Source organism: Chlamydotis macqueenii, chromosome 3, assembly GCF_036417535.1.
Source record: "Chlamydotis macqueenii isolate bChlMac1 chromosome 3, bChlMac1.mat, whole genome shotgun sequence".
Taxonomy (NCBI): Eukaryota; Metazoa; Chordata; class Aves; order Otidiformes; family Otididae; genus Chlamydotis; species Chlamydotis macqueenii.
Window position 1 is genome coordinate 97,152,638 of NC_141558.1, and position 17,331 is coordinate 97,169,968.

The window sequence follows — 17,331 nt, forward strand, 5'->3', positions numbered from 1 at the left end:
AAAGTTGACAGAGCAAACACTTATTTCTAAGTATTCAGGAAGTTTTTTCTGTAACTTGTTATGAATTGAACAGAATTTTAAAAGTATTGTGCCTTCATTTTGACCAGCTCAGTAAAATTCAGTTGAGTGATCTGAGATACAGTTACTCAATGGGAAGAATACTTAAGTAAAACAAAACAAACAAAACTCACCAAAAAAAAAAAAAAACCCACTGCTAAAGAAATGTGATTTAAGATTCAGCTTGAGGCGGAAAAAATACATATCCCTTGGGCTGTTCCCCCTGTCTGTCCTCCCTTTTCTCCTCATAAAGGCAGTATGACTGTAATTTAAATTCTTAATGGAAATATCACAGATTACTATCTTGTAATGGTTACTTTTTTCAGTGTTTCATTTCTACAGGTTTTGCTTGTTGTAGTAGTTTGACTGACGGATCTGATCACATACCGGTGTTTTGGTTACATACACCAAAATAACCACACAGCTTCCTATATCTGCTTAGTATTTTTCTGTCCTTTTTTTTTTTTGTTCATTTAAAGTAGATTTCGTGTCCAGCTCCACTGAAATAAAACAAGATATGAAATTGACTTGAATGGTGTGGAACAAAATTTTAATTAAATATTTTTTATATAAAAAGTCAGGTCATGGTTTGAAATTGCAAATATAGTGGTTTTAAGTGTAGTTAGATACATATAAAGGTTCAAGTAAGAATTATAGGTTTGTTGGGTTTTCTTTTAATTTTTTTCTTAAATTGTGTACTTTCAAGGTTGTGCACTCTCAGCTAACTTTGTTGTTATTACAAGTATGTCTGTAAACTAGCCTGAGGGATAATAAAAGTTACCATGTAAATAATCCTTTGTAATATGTCCATAAACTGATAGTGTTGAGGTATCTGTGTTTGCTACAATGGAAAAGGACAGAGCCTTAAGGGAAAAATTCTGTTAAGTGTTATAAAAATGCTTTTTGTAGGAGCTTCACTGCTAATATAGAACCAAACTCATGTAGAGGCTGTCCAGAGGTATAGTTTGGGGTTCGATGATTTCCTGTCTACTATGCAGACTGCGATGTGGCGAAATGAGACAAAGAGATTAAGCCATTAATGTTTCCTGTTGGCATCTGAATAAGCTTTATAGAGAAAACTATTCTGTTTTCTTGTATTAGCTATCCTAGTCTTCACACGTAACTTTTTTTTTTTTTCTTTTTCCTCTATATTGATTAAAAAACCCTGTTGTCTGTTGTAACTCCATCTGTAGCCACAAGGCTCAATTTTCTCTTCTGGTGGGTACTCTGAACAAAGTGCCTCTGAATTTGCATTCCTTCCTACCACAGGAGGAAAGTGTAGTGTTACGTTGTCTATCACCTGTTGTCTTCTTTCATCTGTTACTTACATGAAGACAAAAAAAATCAATCAGACAATCTTATTTGTGTTTACTTAAACATAGAGGTAAATATAATATTGTAGATTCAAACAGAGAAGCCAAAGAGTTCAGGCCTTTGGAAATATAGGTTGTGCCAAGAGAGGCTTTCATGCTAATTGTTCAGTATCTCAAAGCAATTCATGTTCTGTTAATTGAACTTGAGTAGGATGGCACTGCATTGCCCAAGGACTGATGACCAGAGTGGCAGCAACAGCCTTGATATTCATGACAGTCAGTAACTTAAGTTTGTTGCACCAAGAGCATCAAAATCAAATACTCAAGACTGACTGAAAATGGTTTCTATTCATGCCCACTGACATAGTTACATAATAATGGATAATAATGTGCTTCAGATCTATTTTTTAGTTCTAGCTCTGAAACTTCTGCTGGGGTGAGAAAAGAACTCCTGTCCCAGTCCTTGATACAGCTAGACATCATTCAGTGCTGTGTTAACAGTGTGGTTTGTAATATCCCAAATCCTTGGCTGTGATGCACTCCTAGAAACAAATTGATGAACTTTGTAGAGTAATGCATTGTCTGGTATAGCAAATCCATTGACTGTTTACATTTTCTTAGCATAAAAAGCCTATGACAACTTAAATAAAACAGAATGTCTTACTTGTTGTGCTTTAAATGGAACTGACTGGTAAGATGTGCATAGATAGGAATATTGGAAGAAAATAGTGTACTCAAAAAATTCCTGGTGCAGTACCAGCAACCTTGTAAACTATTAGCATGTTTTTAATCTCATCTTCTCACATAAAGCATGTTTTGCTTTAGCCATTAATTACTGTTACTTCCAACAGGGTCATTTGGTGTTGCTGACTTTCTGCCTGTACCTCTGAATTGTTGCACTTATGAAGGAGATCACAAGCAATTTGGAGAAAAATATCTATGAAAAAGGAAACACTGGGAGAGAAGACAGGATAGTTGAGTGAAAAGTTTTATGTTTGGGGTTGGTTTGTAGTTTTGTGAGGGTTTTTTTTGTGTGAACAAGAAGACATAGTAATCATCAAATAGTTTATACTCTGTGATAAAATTCTGTTTTCGAAGTACTGTTTCCGTGACACTTTGAAACTCCCAGAGTATGGAGTAAAATGGGTAAACTTTTTTTTAAGAATAGGAAGAATAATTTCAGTTGAACTCGTTTTTCTTTACCTTGTAATTTTCTTCTTTACTTCATGCTACCGAATAAAAGAGCACAAATGGCAAGATGACTAAAGGGAAGGCTGTTCAGACAATTTCTTTAGGTATTTTAAAAGTCACCGAGCAGAAGAGTGTGAGAGTGGGAGACTCTCCTCACTAACTGCTGCTAGTATGAATTATTATGGTAATAATAATAAAAAATATCTTCAAATAGAAGTGATTTATTTTTTCCTTAGCTCATAGAGTGCTGGAGGAGGTAGAGAGAGACTGAGACAGTAGGTGAAGAACAAAAAAAGGTGGAGAACACTTGAATACAAGGTGTGGGGTTGAAATGTGTCCTGTTCAGCCATTGATGACTTTTAAGGAAACAGCTGTCAGTCAGAGCTACGCTTTCCATTAATTCCCCAGGAAGCTCTTTTCTTCACCTCTTCTTTGAAGTGGGAATTTTGGTACCCACATGCTTTATCTTGCTTTCAAATTGTTTTATTTAGCCATAATGCTCTGGCTTTTGGTTTATTTCTCCTCTCACCCCAAAACCCTGATAATTTAAAGCAAATTCAAATCCTAATGGCGTTACTTGTGAATAAACCAATAGAAACTACTGTTCTGAGCCTTTTGAAGAGAGGATCTTAGGGAGTCATGGATACACTATAACAAAATTGCAACTAATTGCCAGTAGCCCAGCTGATTTATAGCAATAATATAAAAATGCTTATAGTTGAGCTGACCACAGTAAAACCTTGCAGTTATGAGAAGTTATGAAACCTAAAACCTGAGCTTCTAATAAAATGTTTATGGCCTTCAACCTTTTTGGCAATAAATTAAAAAAAAAATCTGTTTAGAATGCATTTTTTTTCTTAAAGTGTAATAACATAATTTCTACTCTAATGCTTTCCTCCTCCCACATGCAGTCTTTCATTCTACAGTAAAACTTTTCATGCCCTTCACTTGTGCTCTATTCTGTCTCCCACACCCCTCTACTGACTTACCATTACCCACTTGTGAAACAAAAAAATCTCTTCTTCTTTGTTTCAAAAGTGTAGGCCTGTGGTACAACAGCATAACTCGCCTGAGCACTGGGTATCTTACTGCACCCCGAGGGGAAGAGTGTGGAGTTTGTCTCTCCGGAGGCTGAAGGCAGTGCGTACCTCCTGGTGAAAGGCAGCACGCTGCCAGCTCCTCTGTACCTTCTGGTGTGCTCAGATTTGCTCCCTGCCTTCTGCCTGCGAGGTTTCACATTTACTGTGGCCAGGAGGACATGTCTCAGCCCCTAAGTAAGCCAGCAGCACAGGTTGCCGCTTGACCACTGGCAAATTAGTGAAATCCCTCTTCCAGTTATGTGTTTTATGGACTTGTGCAGTATGTGATGTAAGAGGGCTGAGCAGAGTGAGAATTTTTTGTTGTTTTGTTTTAAAATTCTTTTTCCTGTGATAGCATGTCCTTTGAATAAATGAATAGACAGTAGTATGCTGTTTCTAAATTTGTGGAGAATGTCCTGTCCTTTCAAGCAAGTTAGACATTAAATGCTTTTCTGTCTCCTCAGTTAGAGGAAGTAAAAACATTACAAGATGTTCTGAAGATCAGGAATTCCATTTGTAGTTCATAAAGATGATGGGGGTTTTTTATTTGTTTATTCCTAATTCACTGGAATTTAAATGACTCGGCACTTTTCAGGGTACAAATCTTGGCCTTTTTTTTTCTGTTTGATACCCATAGGATTAGCACCATTTATCACATGGATAAAAAATTAAAATAAACTGTATAATATTCAGTTATGATGGTGATGAGAGCCTATTGAGTTCTGTATGTCATTAATATTTTGAATAATTTGACCAAAGGATTTTGTCTCTTGTAGAATTGAGAGGGGGTGGATTTTTCCTTTTTTTTCTTGTTTTAACAGCTTGCCTGTAGTGCGGAGGTTATGAATAAGTTTAATGATAACGCAGGTGTCCTTGACAGACATTCCTTGTTCCTTCACCTTTGTTTTTTCTTCTCTCCTATATGCTGTAAGCCACTGGTAGGTTTTACTTTTATAATCAAAGATGAGCAATTTGTAAAACTTACCTTCTCCATGTGCTAGTGGTTGCTAAATTAATAAAGATGCCATTATCTTATTAGAAGAGTTGATAATATTAGAGAACAAGTCTTATGAGGAGCAACTCAGGGAACTGGGGTGCTTTAGCCTGGAGAAAAGGAGGCAGAGGGGAGACGTCATTGCTCTCTACAACTACCTGAAAGGAGGTTGTAGTGAGGGGGGTATCGGTCTCTTCTCCCAAGTAAGAAGCAATAAGACAGGAGGGAATGACCTTAAATTGTGCCAGAGGAGTGTTAGATTGGATATTAGGAAAAATTTATTCACTGAAAAAAAAGGGGTTATCAAGCATTGGAGCAGACTGCCCAGGGAAGTGGTTGAGTCGGCATCTCTGGAGGTATTTAAAAGATGTGTAGATGTGGTGCTTAGGGATGTGGTTTAGTGGTGGACTTGGCAGTGCTAGGTTAATGGTTGGACTTGAAATCTTAAAAGTTTTTTCCAACCTAAATGATTCTATGATTCTATTCCTGTTTAAGAGGTAACAAGCTGTAAGGTTATGTTTTCTGAGAAGTTAAGTGAAGTGAAAAAAAAAATCACTTCAAGTTTCATTTTTTTTTTTTTTTATTTTAAGCACTATATCAGGTGAATTTAAATAGTGGGTTTTTTTTTTTTATATCAAAAGAAACCCCTTCAGCTCTTTCCTGGCTGTTCTTTGACTAGTACAGATGGGAGTGCAGATCTATATTTTGTGATTATTGATATTTTGAGCAGAATATTTGAGAATTTGAACTCTATATAAAGTAAACCTCAAGCTTGCTTTATATGCCTTTACGTAGTTTTTTTTAAGACTACTTTTCCATTATTATACTGGGAGCAGTTTATGACAAAATGATGATCTATTTGTATAGAAGCTTGTAAGTGAGTAACTAGCCTGAATGGCCTAACCCTATGGCCTTAACAAAACAAAAAAGGCCTGTCTGAAATTTAGTGCTGTCTTTTGTGATTGAGTGATTTATGAGAAAAATGAAAAACATGGAAAATGAGCCTCTTTTTGTACAGAACTGTCATTGCTCTGCATAGCTGATACAGACTCTTTTCAGCTGTCACTTTCTTTACAAAAGAGCCAAAGCCTGTACATGGACTTATTCCCAGTGTCCTAGTCTGATTTTTATTTCCCTAAAGCCAAGCCTGATGCTTGCAAGATTACCTGCCATCAGAGTGCCAAGGTCTAGATTCCTAGCTTTTTCTGTGTTTTATAAGTTCATTGTCAGTTTTTAAAGTATCTTTGTTTCAATAATCAGCACTAGATACTATTTTTCTCCTGTTGTGAGGGATAAAAAATTGTTGGATGCAAATATCCTGCCCTCTTCATACTCCAAAATATATTAGATGGTCTTTTATGTTCTTTTTTTCTTGTCCATGCATCTCAAAAATATGTTAACTTGAAAATACATTTGTTTTCAGTAAAAAGCACCTATGTACCCATTTTGTTCTTAAAAGTATGAGCTGCTTAAAAATCTTACAGCTAATAGTCATGACAGAAACCAAAAATACTGATCCCTTTGTGGGAAGGGGAAAGAAGGGCTGGGCGATATTTAAGGTATTTGTGATAGCTGCAAAGTGAGTATATGGCAATTGTACAGTTGTCTCAAGAATTTTTTCAGTACTGCTCCATCTTGATGTGCTGTTTTCTTGTCAAGCCAGTCCCAACATTCTCACGAAGTGGCAGGAATTTCTTGGGTAGAGCCTTCTGCTAAAAAGAAATAAAATAAAACAACATTAATGCTCTTGGGTTGGGGAGGGGGCAAATCTTTGCCAGTGGGAGAGAGGCAAGTGAATGGGTGTGTGCGTGTGCATGCCTCTGCACACATCTGAAGTATAGAAAAAGAAATAAAACATAACTGTATGTGACTGTTTCATTATCTGTTCCACATATACAAAAGAAGCAAAACACTCTCAGATCTGAATTAGAGTACTATTTCTTTTTTGTTCTTTTGGTGATGTTGGTTTTATAAGCCAGCAGAAAGAGACAGTAATATGTTGTAATGGGTATAAATTGTTCCACAAGTGCATTGTTGAGGTAAAACTGTATGGTGGCAAACAGTTTCAAAATGCCTTGTAAATCAGTATTTTACTCCATCCTTCTTCCTAGGAGCACTTGAAGCTTCGTAATAGAAGGGTTTGTCTCAATTAAGTTTTGATTCAACGGTAGAGATAAGGGATGTGTTTCTAGAATTTTGGCAATCTTGAAAGTTTGTTTCAGGTCAGATTAAATTCCTCTTAGTTACTGAATGTGTTTAAGATGACCAAAAGGCTGTGCTTACAACTCCACTGAAGATGAAGGTGCTGAATGAGTGAGGTAGACTTACTTTTAAGGCAGAAGATACGGCATGATGCCAAAGCTGTTGAGAGCTGCTCAGCCTGCACTAGCTAGCAGGATGCACAAAGGTGCAGAGCCTTGCTATCTTTCTCAAATAAGCTTATCTATAAAATCTTTGGGTATAAAAGCAGATGGCAAGAATCTTGATGTCCTTCTAAGTCCCAGTTAAGGTATGCAACACTCATTACTTTAATTTGCATTCCCTCCCGTGCATGGACTAGGAGCATGAACCTTAAATTAGAACTATTATAGCTGATGTTTGGGAAAAAAAATAGTTCCTGACTTAGAAAATACACATTGAGAGAATGAGTTGTTCTCTTTCTATAAATGTAGTCATTTGCATTTTGTTTCACAGAAAACTTGTTCGAATATATTGAACTATGTTAGCCTAATGTAGTCTCCTAATTTTGTATTTACATTTATTTTGAGACTCTTAAATAGGTATGTTCAAAACCTGCTTACTGTTGTTTTATTTAGAAGTAGGTTACGTCGTACCCGAATCATGTTGAAATCTGTTAAGCCTTAACTGGTGGAGCTTTAAAGTGAGACTTAAACACCTTTTTTAACACTGCTTTTATTTCTGTGACGCGTGCTGATTTCTAAACTGTCTAAACTATGGGGAGTTGATGTATCTCTTGGCCAACTCTTCTCCCTCCCCCTACCCATCTTGTAAGTGGCTATTCTTCCTTTTTCACAAATATGGAATAGCTGTAACTGCTCCGCAGTTAAGGACATTTATTTAAGTTCAGCGGTAGATGCCCTCTTTAAATACACAAACCCAGTGACTACCTTATTGAAGATGGAAAGAAAATTTCTGTATATGGTACATAGCGAGCTGAAACTGTTATCTCTGCTAATTAATGAATAATTTGGATGTATTGTATTTTTTTTTTGTCTTTTCCTCAGACAGTAAAGTCTATAAAAGTCCTTGACAAATAACTGCTTTGATGTATTTCTGGTACAGCAAACAAGCCTTGTTCTCAGTAATTTTTTTTTGTTTTATGGAAGGCAGGCTATTATCCATGCCTTTCCTCATCTTTCCTCTTGTGCAGTAGTTTCTAGTTTGTTTCTAGGATGTTTCTAGTTTGATTGGCAGGCTGGCATATTTAGGCGTGTCTGAAATACAGCCTGTGTGTTTTTAATTCAGAACCACACAAACTATGCCATGTTTGAAGTAAGTAATTGAAGCATCATGTGCAAGAATAACGGGTTCAGTAATTTAAACTGAAAATTTTGTTTAATCAAAATTCTATGTTTTAGAAAAAATGTAAAAGAAAATATACCTGTCGAACATAAAAGGAAAAATAATCAAAATGAGACAATCTTGACGACAAACCAAGTTTTAGTTTTAAGTTTCTCACTGCCTATTCTTCTGTTTTGCCATTCAGTAAAGAAAAAAGGCTGGGGAACAGCAGTAGAGGTGGTAATTGTAATTGCCCTTATTAAAAATGCTTGTGAATGAGCCATCTCTGCTGCTATATCAGGGAGATGAGTGGGAGGGGAAGAACAAAAAGAAAACAAAAGAAAAACCTAATGCAAACCAACAACCTTCCCCACCCCCCAACAGGTAATAGGAATTATTTAATGACCTGACCTTTTCTAGTGTTGATGACAGTCCTGCTCTGAGCAAGAGGCTGGAGTACACGTCTTCCAGATGTCCCTCTCAGCCACTCCAAAACTTAATTGTTGATTAGGTTTTTGTTCATTCTCTATCCCCTTTCTTTTATTACCCCATTCTAAAGTGACTATGGCTCATATGTTTATTTGAAAAAAGCAAACACTGTCAAAGGGCATATCCTACACACAGTAAGGCATGCGCAAATGGTGTTCTCAGAACTCTACTCTTGATTTTGAGAGAAAATAATTAATACAAAAAAAAACCCCTCCACTGCATTTGAAAACTTTTCACTCTTGAAGAAAACAGAGCTGATAAATAAATGTTTTGGGTTTTTCCATAGTCCTTAAAACCTTGCTTTCCACTTGAAAAAATAACAAAGTGTTTTTTTTCACCCCAGACAAAAGTTAATGACAAATGAAATATTAAGCAGACCTATGGGAACAATATATATAAAAAATTCATCCTATTATTTCTGTGAAATAGAAATTTTGCAGAAATAATAAAATTAAATTTAAAATATATTGTTAATTTAATTAAGTTTATTTCACACCTGTTTTATGACCTTCTGAATAACTTTGCTGCTTTTAGGCAGTTGCCGTTAAGTCAGTTGCTGCATTTCTCTTAGCTTTAATTAGAAATTGTCAGGTGCTGCCTAATCCTCTAGCTGATGTTTTTTGTTTTTTTTTTAATCTGCTTTTCTGTGGATACCATTAATGATTTCTGTCTTGTTTAGTATCTTCAGTTCCAGACTGGTAACTCATCTTTATCATTAATATTTTCAGCATTGACACTTTCATGAGGTTTCCTTTTTTTGTGTGTTCAGGGGGTAACAAAAGTGCTGTAAATGTCTTATTGCTGTACTCTGAAAATAGGGAAGTTAAGGGCCCCTATCTTTTTCATTGTGAGGTGGGATACTCAACCTTGCTGTGGTTATACCAAACCACTCACATTTAAGCTGTTTACCTCTTCATTTCTGTGATGGAGTCTGCCATAGTAGAAAGTTTTTTAAAAAAAAAAAAAAAAAGGAATGTGAAATTGGCTATGCTATCTACTCTGTATTATCTACTATATTTTCTATAATTTGTGGCCCAAGTGTGATATTTTGTAGTAGCAGAATTGATACTGTTTCCTGCTCTCTTTGTGGTCTTGATTATTACATTCTTTTACTGTGTGATTGAAGTGAGGTGTTGCAAAGGGAGAAGAAAATGCCTGGAGCTGAGCATTGTTTCATAGAAGAAAAATATAAAAAGGTGGGAATTAAGGTGGTGTTCACATTATGCATATCAACGGCAATGTGTGAAGTGGCGTGTTGAAAGTATAAATGATAAAGATTTAGCTCTTTGTTATATTTTACTAAAAATAGTTACATTCCATAATATTAATTGCTGATTTGTTGTAGTTAAAAAGACATCTAGTGAAATGATGGGCAATGTGGGGTGTTCTGGGTGTTTCTGACAAAATCGTTTTGGCGTAAGGCACAGAGCCTTTCCCAGTCAAAAAGGAAGTTCAAAAGATAGAGCTATCTCTAGCTTACATTTTCTGTTTTCGTAATGAAGAATAGTCTTTACTTGGGATGACATTCGAATTGTGATAGAACTCTTCCAAAGCAGAGCAGGGCTAGTTGATTTTTCTTACTCAGGTTAAAGATATCGTTACGTTCAAGTGTATATAAGAAAATTCTGGTGGCCTAAGGATAGACCTATTTACACTGGTACTTGTATTAGGGCATGAACCAATAGCATATATTCTACTGTCCATCTCACATGTTTCTTAGCAAGTGCTCTTTGGATGATCCTTTCTCCGAGACGGATAACAAAGTTACAGGTTGCTCAGCAGGTTCCATAAACAATTCTTCTCAGCAGTCAATCTGAGACTTAAGCAGACAAAAGCTGAATTGATTTTGCTTTTCAGATTAGTACTGCTGTGTAATTAATTGTCCTTAATTAGCAAATCTTTCTTTAAGTATTCAGACTGCAGTGATGTAATTTGTTTTCCCAGGTAACTGATCACATAACATGACAGTTCAGCTTGGTATGGAAAGCTACTTTTAACAAACTCCAAGTAACTGCATGTTTCATTGAAAGTGTTTTGATTGAAACGGTGGTGATCTGTCTGATGATCCTCAAGTTGTCTTGGGCCTGTGCAGTCCTTCCAGCTGGCTTGCTGTTGCTTTAAGGTACAAGAAGGGTTTTTGGGCAGTGAGCTCTCTGGTAACTGAATGCTGTTCCCTGTGCTACACTCAGCTCAGAGTTTGAAAATGCATCCACCGCAAAGACATCCCTCCTTTGCTGCGTGCACAGGCAGTGGTACGTAGAACTAGGAACAATGTTTAATGTGATGGTGAAGTATCTCCAAACTGACCTGTAGCTGGTGAGGTTATGCCACCCTGGATCAAACAAGATATCCCTTCCATAGAGAGGCAAATTTAACTTTGTGATAGTATTTTTATATTTTATATATTTTTTTATATTGTGACAGTATTTGTGATAGATGTGCTGTGATAGTGATAAAATTCTCAATTTCCTTTTAACCTGAGTGGTATGTGTAGCCTACTACATGATATCTCTTGTTTTCTTGAGTCCATGCTTTTATTACATTTCACTTTCTTAATGCCTTTTGTTTTTCTGTGTCTCATTATGCAGAACTAAGGGGAAAAAATACATTGTCGATCTTGTTTATGTCTTGGTTATTGTATATCTTTGTTTTGTTTCACAGTAAAGCATGCTACTACTTCCTTAGCTGTATTGTTTTCTGTTTCTCAGTCTGTATTTCAAAAAGAAGCAGCATGTTTTCTCTCTGAAATGAAGAATTACAATAGATTTCATGTATGAAACACCTGCACAGTAGGAAGTGAAACAGAACTTTTTAGCTCTCACTGTTTTATAGCAAGATTTCTGTTGCCTTTCCTTCCTGTAAACAAAAGGAGTCACTTAGAGAGTGGGAAATAGGCTATTTACAGGATACTTTCTGTATGAAAGGAAGGAAAAGTGCCTTTACAGAGGTCAGCCTATTGTGTTGGGAATATTGGAAGTTATATGGAGTTAAATTGAGTTTAGTGTTTGAAGGGGAAATAAACAGCAAAATACACTTCAGTTTTGACCCTGAGAAGTGCTAGATGCCCTGGTTAGTTGCTGAAATGAAAGCAGGAGTTAGAACATGGATTGGTTTGGTTTGGTCCCAGATCCTGTGTAACTTGTGATCATTTTAAGAACTTCATCAGATATCGGCTGCACTTCAAAATAAAAGCTAAGAGCTTATGGCATGTGGCTTTTGTTTAAAACTGAGCACTTTTGATACGTGTACTTTTAATTTCTGGTTCAAGTTGCTTTTGCACATCTGTCTTCCAGCTGACTGCCTTTGAAATAGAGTTGTCTTTGCTAGAGAAGTGTCATAATTGGATTTTTCTTGAAAGTAGTGGTTTCAAATGTATGTGTAGAGTGTATATATTCTCAAAGTTTTGCTATGCCTTTGAAATATATTAACTATAATTCTGGTTTGAATCAGGATATCTTATTCTTGCCTGTGTCATAGAATTAATTTCTGTGAATAGCTACTTGATTTTCATTTATCTTCTGTAGCACCAGCAAGAACCTTTATCACCAGTAAAAATTGGGGATTAGGTATTTAACTCTAAATTCTGCTTAAGCATTATAGAATAATCTGACTTTCTTGAAACTTCAGGTGTATATATAAGCTGATAAGGCATACAATAGCTTTGCCAATAAAACTGAGCAAGGTAGAGAAAAATATGCGTACAATAGTGTCATTAGCTGTATCTGTTTTATCTGCAGGTTTTTTACTGTAGTCACACTTGCAAATGGAAATTTATTGTAGCAGTTTTTATAATTTCTTTTGCTCCATATATTAAAAGCAGTTAATACATGAATACCGAAAAAAGGCAATTGTAAGTATGAAAATCAAGGAAGCAAAAAAAAATCTTGCTTGCTTATTAGATACTAAACTCCACTTTTGGTTTCAAAATGGGTACTTAAATACAAAAAGCCTTAACAGCAGTGTTCCCTGTTAAAAATTCCAGAAACAATTTTTTTTTTTCTTTTTCCTGCATGATGGATGCAGTTCCTCACACAGAAATCCTAATGTCTGGGTATTTCAGTCTAATTTGGCAAATTAGGCTGGAATGTGTGTATGTAATTAGCAAGTGAGAGTGATCTTTCTTTTGGCATGTCTTGGTGAATGGAGCATGTGCCCTGTTTTTGTCCTTATAGAAGAAACAGAATGATTTCTTTGCTCCCTGTATTTGGTTTTGTGTTCTTCTAGGCCAGAAGTCTGCTTGTTTGATTTCTCTCTGTATTTGTAAATTATTTTTTTCATTCTAGATAGAATGTTGCCAAAAGAGCTACTGAAGTCATGAATGAGACTCTGTCTAGGTGTAGAGGAAAACGTAAAGTTTTTTCTTAAAAGTTTGGAGTCTTGAAGAAACAAATGCCAATACTATCCTGCAATCTAGACCAAATGACTCAACATAACATTAGCTGGTCTTTTTGGTGCTATGTGGGATTTATTATGCTGGACTACGTATAATTTTGAACATAATATTTTTTTCAAAGTGAGTACGATCTCAGATGTAATTACATTCTTGTCTGAATATTCTTCAGTAAGGAAACTGTTAGATTTATATTTCACATGTAAGAAATGGTTTCCGTATACATCTTGCAAGTGTAATAAGTGTAGCTTCTTTTTGTATGTGTAGGAGTTTTGATCAAACTTTCCTAGTAGATTTTCTAGGCTTATCTTTTAGAGATTCACTGCTGCTTCTTCCTTCCCATGAAAGTTCTATTTTCCGTCAGGTATCCCAGCAGAAATGTAACTCCTATACTATGAGTCGAGCATGTATAGGGTATGTCAGACTTATGTGTAGATTGACTGCAGTAAGTTGATGTTCTGGACATACTGATCTTGCTGTGGAGCATATCTCTGCAGTGACCATCTGTACAGGGTTACAGAGCACTAGGAAGCCTACTTGGAACTAGGCTCTCCTGAGTAGGATGCTGCCTGTCTGCCCATTCTTTCTGGAATCTGTTTCTTCTGTCTAGTCAAAACTTTTGGGTAGAGAAAGAAAACTTGCCGGGAGGAAATCGGATGTCTGGTACTGATATTTTTCTCTCTTTCCACTTTTCCTATGATAACAAAATAGGAATAGAAAATATTAAATTATTGGACATAAGTAATACCAAAGATTCATGCAGAAAATTCATGGTTTTGTAGTTGAAAATGAGGTGCAGTGTATGTCAGACAGCAGTTATGAATGACCTTTTGCCAAACAGGAGTGCTAATAAGGATTGGCCTTCCTAATCTACTTAGGAATTACTTCTACCTGAGTTTCCGGTATCATCTTATGTGAACTCTTCTTTGCCTTGTCATTGTCCGAGTTTGCCTGTAGAAACAAGGCTCTAGTTTTCAATTCCAGGGGACACTTAGAAAAAGAAAAGACTAACAAACCAGCAAATGAAATGCGTGTATTGCTTCTGGAGAGTAAAGCGACCCAGATGGGACTCTGGAAATAGTACAAGATTAGATGTCCAGGAAAAACACATGTATCATAATTGCCTTACGCACAGGAGTCTTATGACGTCTAAAGTTACCAATAAGTTTTAAAGTATTTTAAGAAAATAGGCATAGTTTCTCCTGATTTCTGGTTTAGAGTTTGTTACTTTATGGGAGTTTAAAGGGACATTGATTACTTTAAGTTCTGAGTATTTTTCATTTGTAGATCTTTGTGAATGTAGGGGCAAGATGTTACAAAGAAAACTCTTAGAGTGGTGAAATAATGAATTATTCTAAAATACATTAAATTATTTTTCTTTTCAGTTCTTAAATATTTTCCCCCCAGTGCAGTGTTCTGTATAAGAACTTTGGATTATAAAAAAATTACTATATGGACAAAGCCTAGTGTTTTTCCATTTGGCTGCTTCACAAAAGAAGTATATAATCCTCTAAATCCTACTTTATTCTGTGGATTAATTGATTCCACTTTCTACTCCCATAAATAGACAGTCTGGAAATTGTCTTTGAGACAGATATTTTGAAGCTTGCTCTTCTAGTGATTTGCAGTTTGTGAAGACATCCTAACCTCTTTTAATAAGAAAGACAACACATAATCATAGTATTTTCATAAAGCTATTTATAGAAAATTTAAACCAGTTTCATTTGGAAAACTGACCAGATTCTGTAGCCATTCTAAAAATTTTGATTTTCCATTTTTGCAATTGCTTTCTTCTCATATATTTACTTTTCTGGTTCTCCCCATGTGCTGACTAATGGCTGATGTTTCCTCTTATCCAGATAATATAATTTATGAATCCAAAGGCTCCTGTTGGAAAAGAAGGATGGATTTTGGATCTGTCTGGAGAGGCTTATTGAATATTTTTGTGTGGTTATACCTACATATATATATATATATATATATATGTATGTATGTATGATTTAGTTTATGATTCAATTTCAGTTTTACATTGGAACAAACATCTATCTCACAATGGCACTATGAGACTACATTATGGACTTGTACCTATATTGAAGTATGTGTATCATTTATAAATTGTGATAATCTTTGTTTTAAATTGTTGTCTCCAGTTTGTCAGACTAGATGAAAATACATGCCAGTTTGCAATTTGTACAAGGATATATAGTTTTGCTCCCAGCAATAGTCTAGGTGAGAAAACAAGTCTGTCCTACTGGACTTCCTTTCATTCCTCAGCTGTTTGTTTTATCATATGTAAGGATTGTTTAGAATTTGGATGCTTTTATTTCTTATGGGTTTTAGATGTTTTTACTGTGTTCTCAAGTTCTTTCAGGATTAATGAATAAAAATGTTGAAGTGTTTGTCTTTGGCTTTAGTTTCAGGTTTTACTTGAGTGAGGTTTATGTTTGACATTTGTCTTCATCAGATGTAATTTTTAGGGTAGGAATTAGATTTTTCTTTTTAATATCCTGTTTTTTTAATTGTGTCTTCTGTTGGCAAACAGATTAGTTATCTAATGTTGGTCAACACTGCTACTGGTACAATTTAGTTTTGGTTTAGCTTTCCCATAAAAGCTGCACTGGCAAAAGTTTTTGCTCAAGCTCTAGGGTATAACTACACCAGGTGTTTTTTGCTACTGTGAGCATACAGGTAAAAGTAGACCTAAGCACTGCCTAGTTCTGGCTAGGCCTAAAATGAGGATAATAGTAAACTGCCCTGCTTCCCATCTGTATTGGGTTTTTTGTTTGTTTATGTTACTGGTGTCTATAATACCTGGATTTGCAGTTGATTTAGGATTTTGAGGCTTTGTGTTCTTTTGCATTGTATGCACTATTCTGTGAAATACTTACTAGAATTATTTTTATCCCTGTGGTGGTGATTTAGTACAGGAAATAACATCTGTTCCTGCTGCATGTGTTTTCTTTTTCTTTTCTTTCAATATGAATGTAACATTGTGTATTTTCAAGCTAGATTTTACTGTCTGATGTCATGCTAAAATGAACTCCCTTTGAAACTGTGTTAACACAGATATAAAATAGAAAGATGAATCACCTTATTGGTACATTATAGTTTTATCTCTGTGTGTTGGTCAGACAGGCCTATATTTTTATACTTTATGTATAGTTTTTGTTTTATTTCATTCAGAAGTAATAATATTTCCCTGTTTGCAAGGTTGAATTTTCTGCAGTTTTAGTTGCCCTTTTTTTTTTTTCAGTCTGTTGAATATAAAGTTTGCAGTGTTAGATACCTTATTGGCTGTAAGTCATCCCACAGGTTCTCACAGAATGTTTCTAAACTTTTTGGGTGAGCTCATTGCTATCTTCCCTCAAAACGTTTTATGGAACTTCATCAATATTTCTCAGACTTGTAACTGAAAATATTATTAAGCTACTTGCTTTTTATAATACAGTTCCAGGAATAGCTGTGTACCCTATGTCATGACCTTTGAAGCAGAGCCATAATGAAGCAGTGTGATGGTTCAGCAGCTACTGGTTCATGACCTCTACCCCTAGTAAAACTTTTTTTTTCAGTTATTACCAGAAACTTGCACAGATAATGGATTTAAATTCTCTGTTGCAACACATAACACATGGTATGTGTTACCCAAGGCTGAATTTTAAAGCCATTGAGTTGTTCTTGATATTTTATTCTCATGTATAAATTAGTAGATTCTCATTTTACACAAATGTTCGTTTAAGATTATTGTTTTTACTTATGCCTTAGTATCATAAGTGGACATGTTCACTTAAAAATGAAAAACCTCAGACCTTTCTCATTTGACTTGCAGGTATCTCCATTTTACTGATATGAGAGAAAAAGTGACTCGAGTTGGCATCTTTTGGGAATCCTTCTAGCCAAAGGTAAGCCTATTTTCTAACCAGTGACTAATATATTTTTAGTATATTTGTACTATTACCCTGCGTTTTAAATAAAGTGGCACCTGTGCTACTGTCTTTCTTGATGTTTGACATCTCACAAACTGAATTTTTTTGGGTTATCTAAAGCATCTTAACAAACCCATAGGAGAATCATTTATGTGGCTCAGCATACAAGTGAAGTTCAGTCTTTTTTGAAATCTGTAACTTGGCAGATTGCCTCTCATTAATATTGAAGTGTATGGTACAATCACTTTGTGACATTTATTATACAGTTGTTATTATACAGAAGGATGATTGCATTCCTTAATGCATCGGATGAGCCAAAAATGAAATCACAGTTTTCGTGATTTGGAAATTCTTAGCTTGATCTTCCTCTGGA

At 35.4% G+C, this 17,331-nt stretch overlaps 1 protein-coding gene across 2 annotated transcripts in view; it reads left to right on the forward strand.

Annotated features, from left to right (window-relative positions):
- SIPA1L2 (signal induced proliferation associated 1 like 2) overlaps nucleotides 1-17,331 on the forward strand; it is a 144,418-nt gene that overhangs the window by 13,489 nt on the left and 113,598 nt on the right. For both annotated transcript variants that reach the window (XM_086744725.1, XM_086744726.1), the window contains exon 2: nucleotides 16,862-16,934. The gene's annotated coding sequence lies outside the window, so the exon portion shown is untranslated. The remainder of the gene's footprint in view (nucleotides 1-16,861; nucleotides 16,935-17,331) is intronic.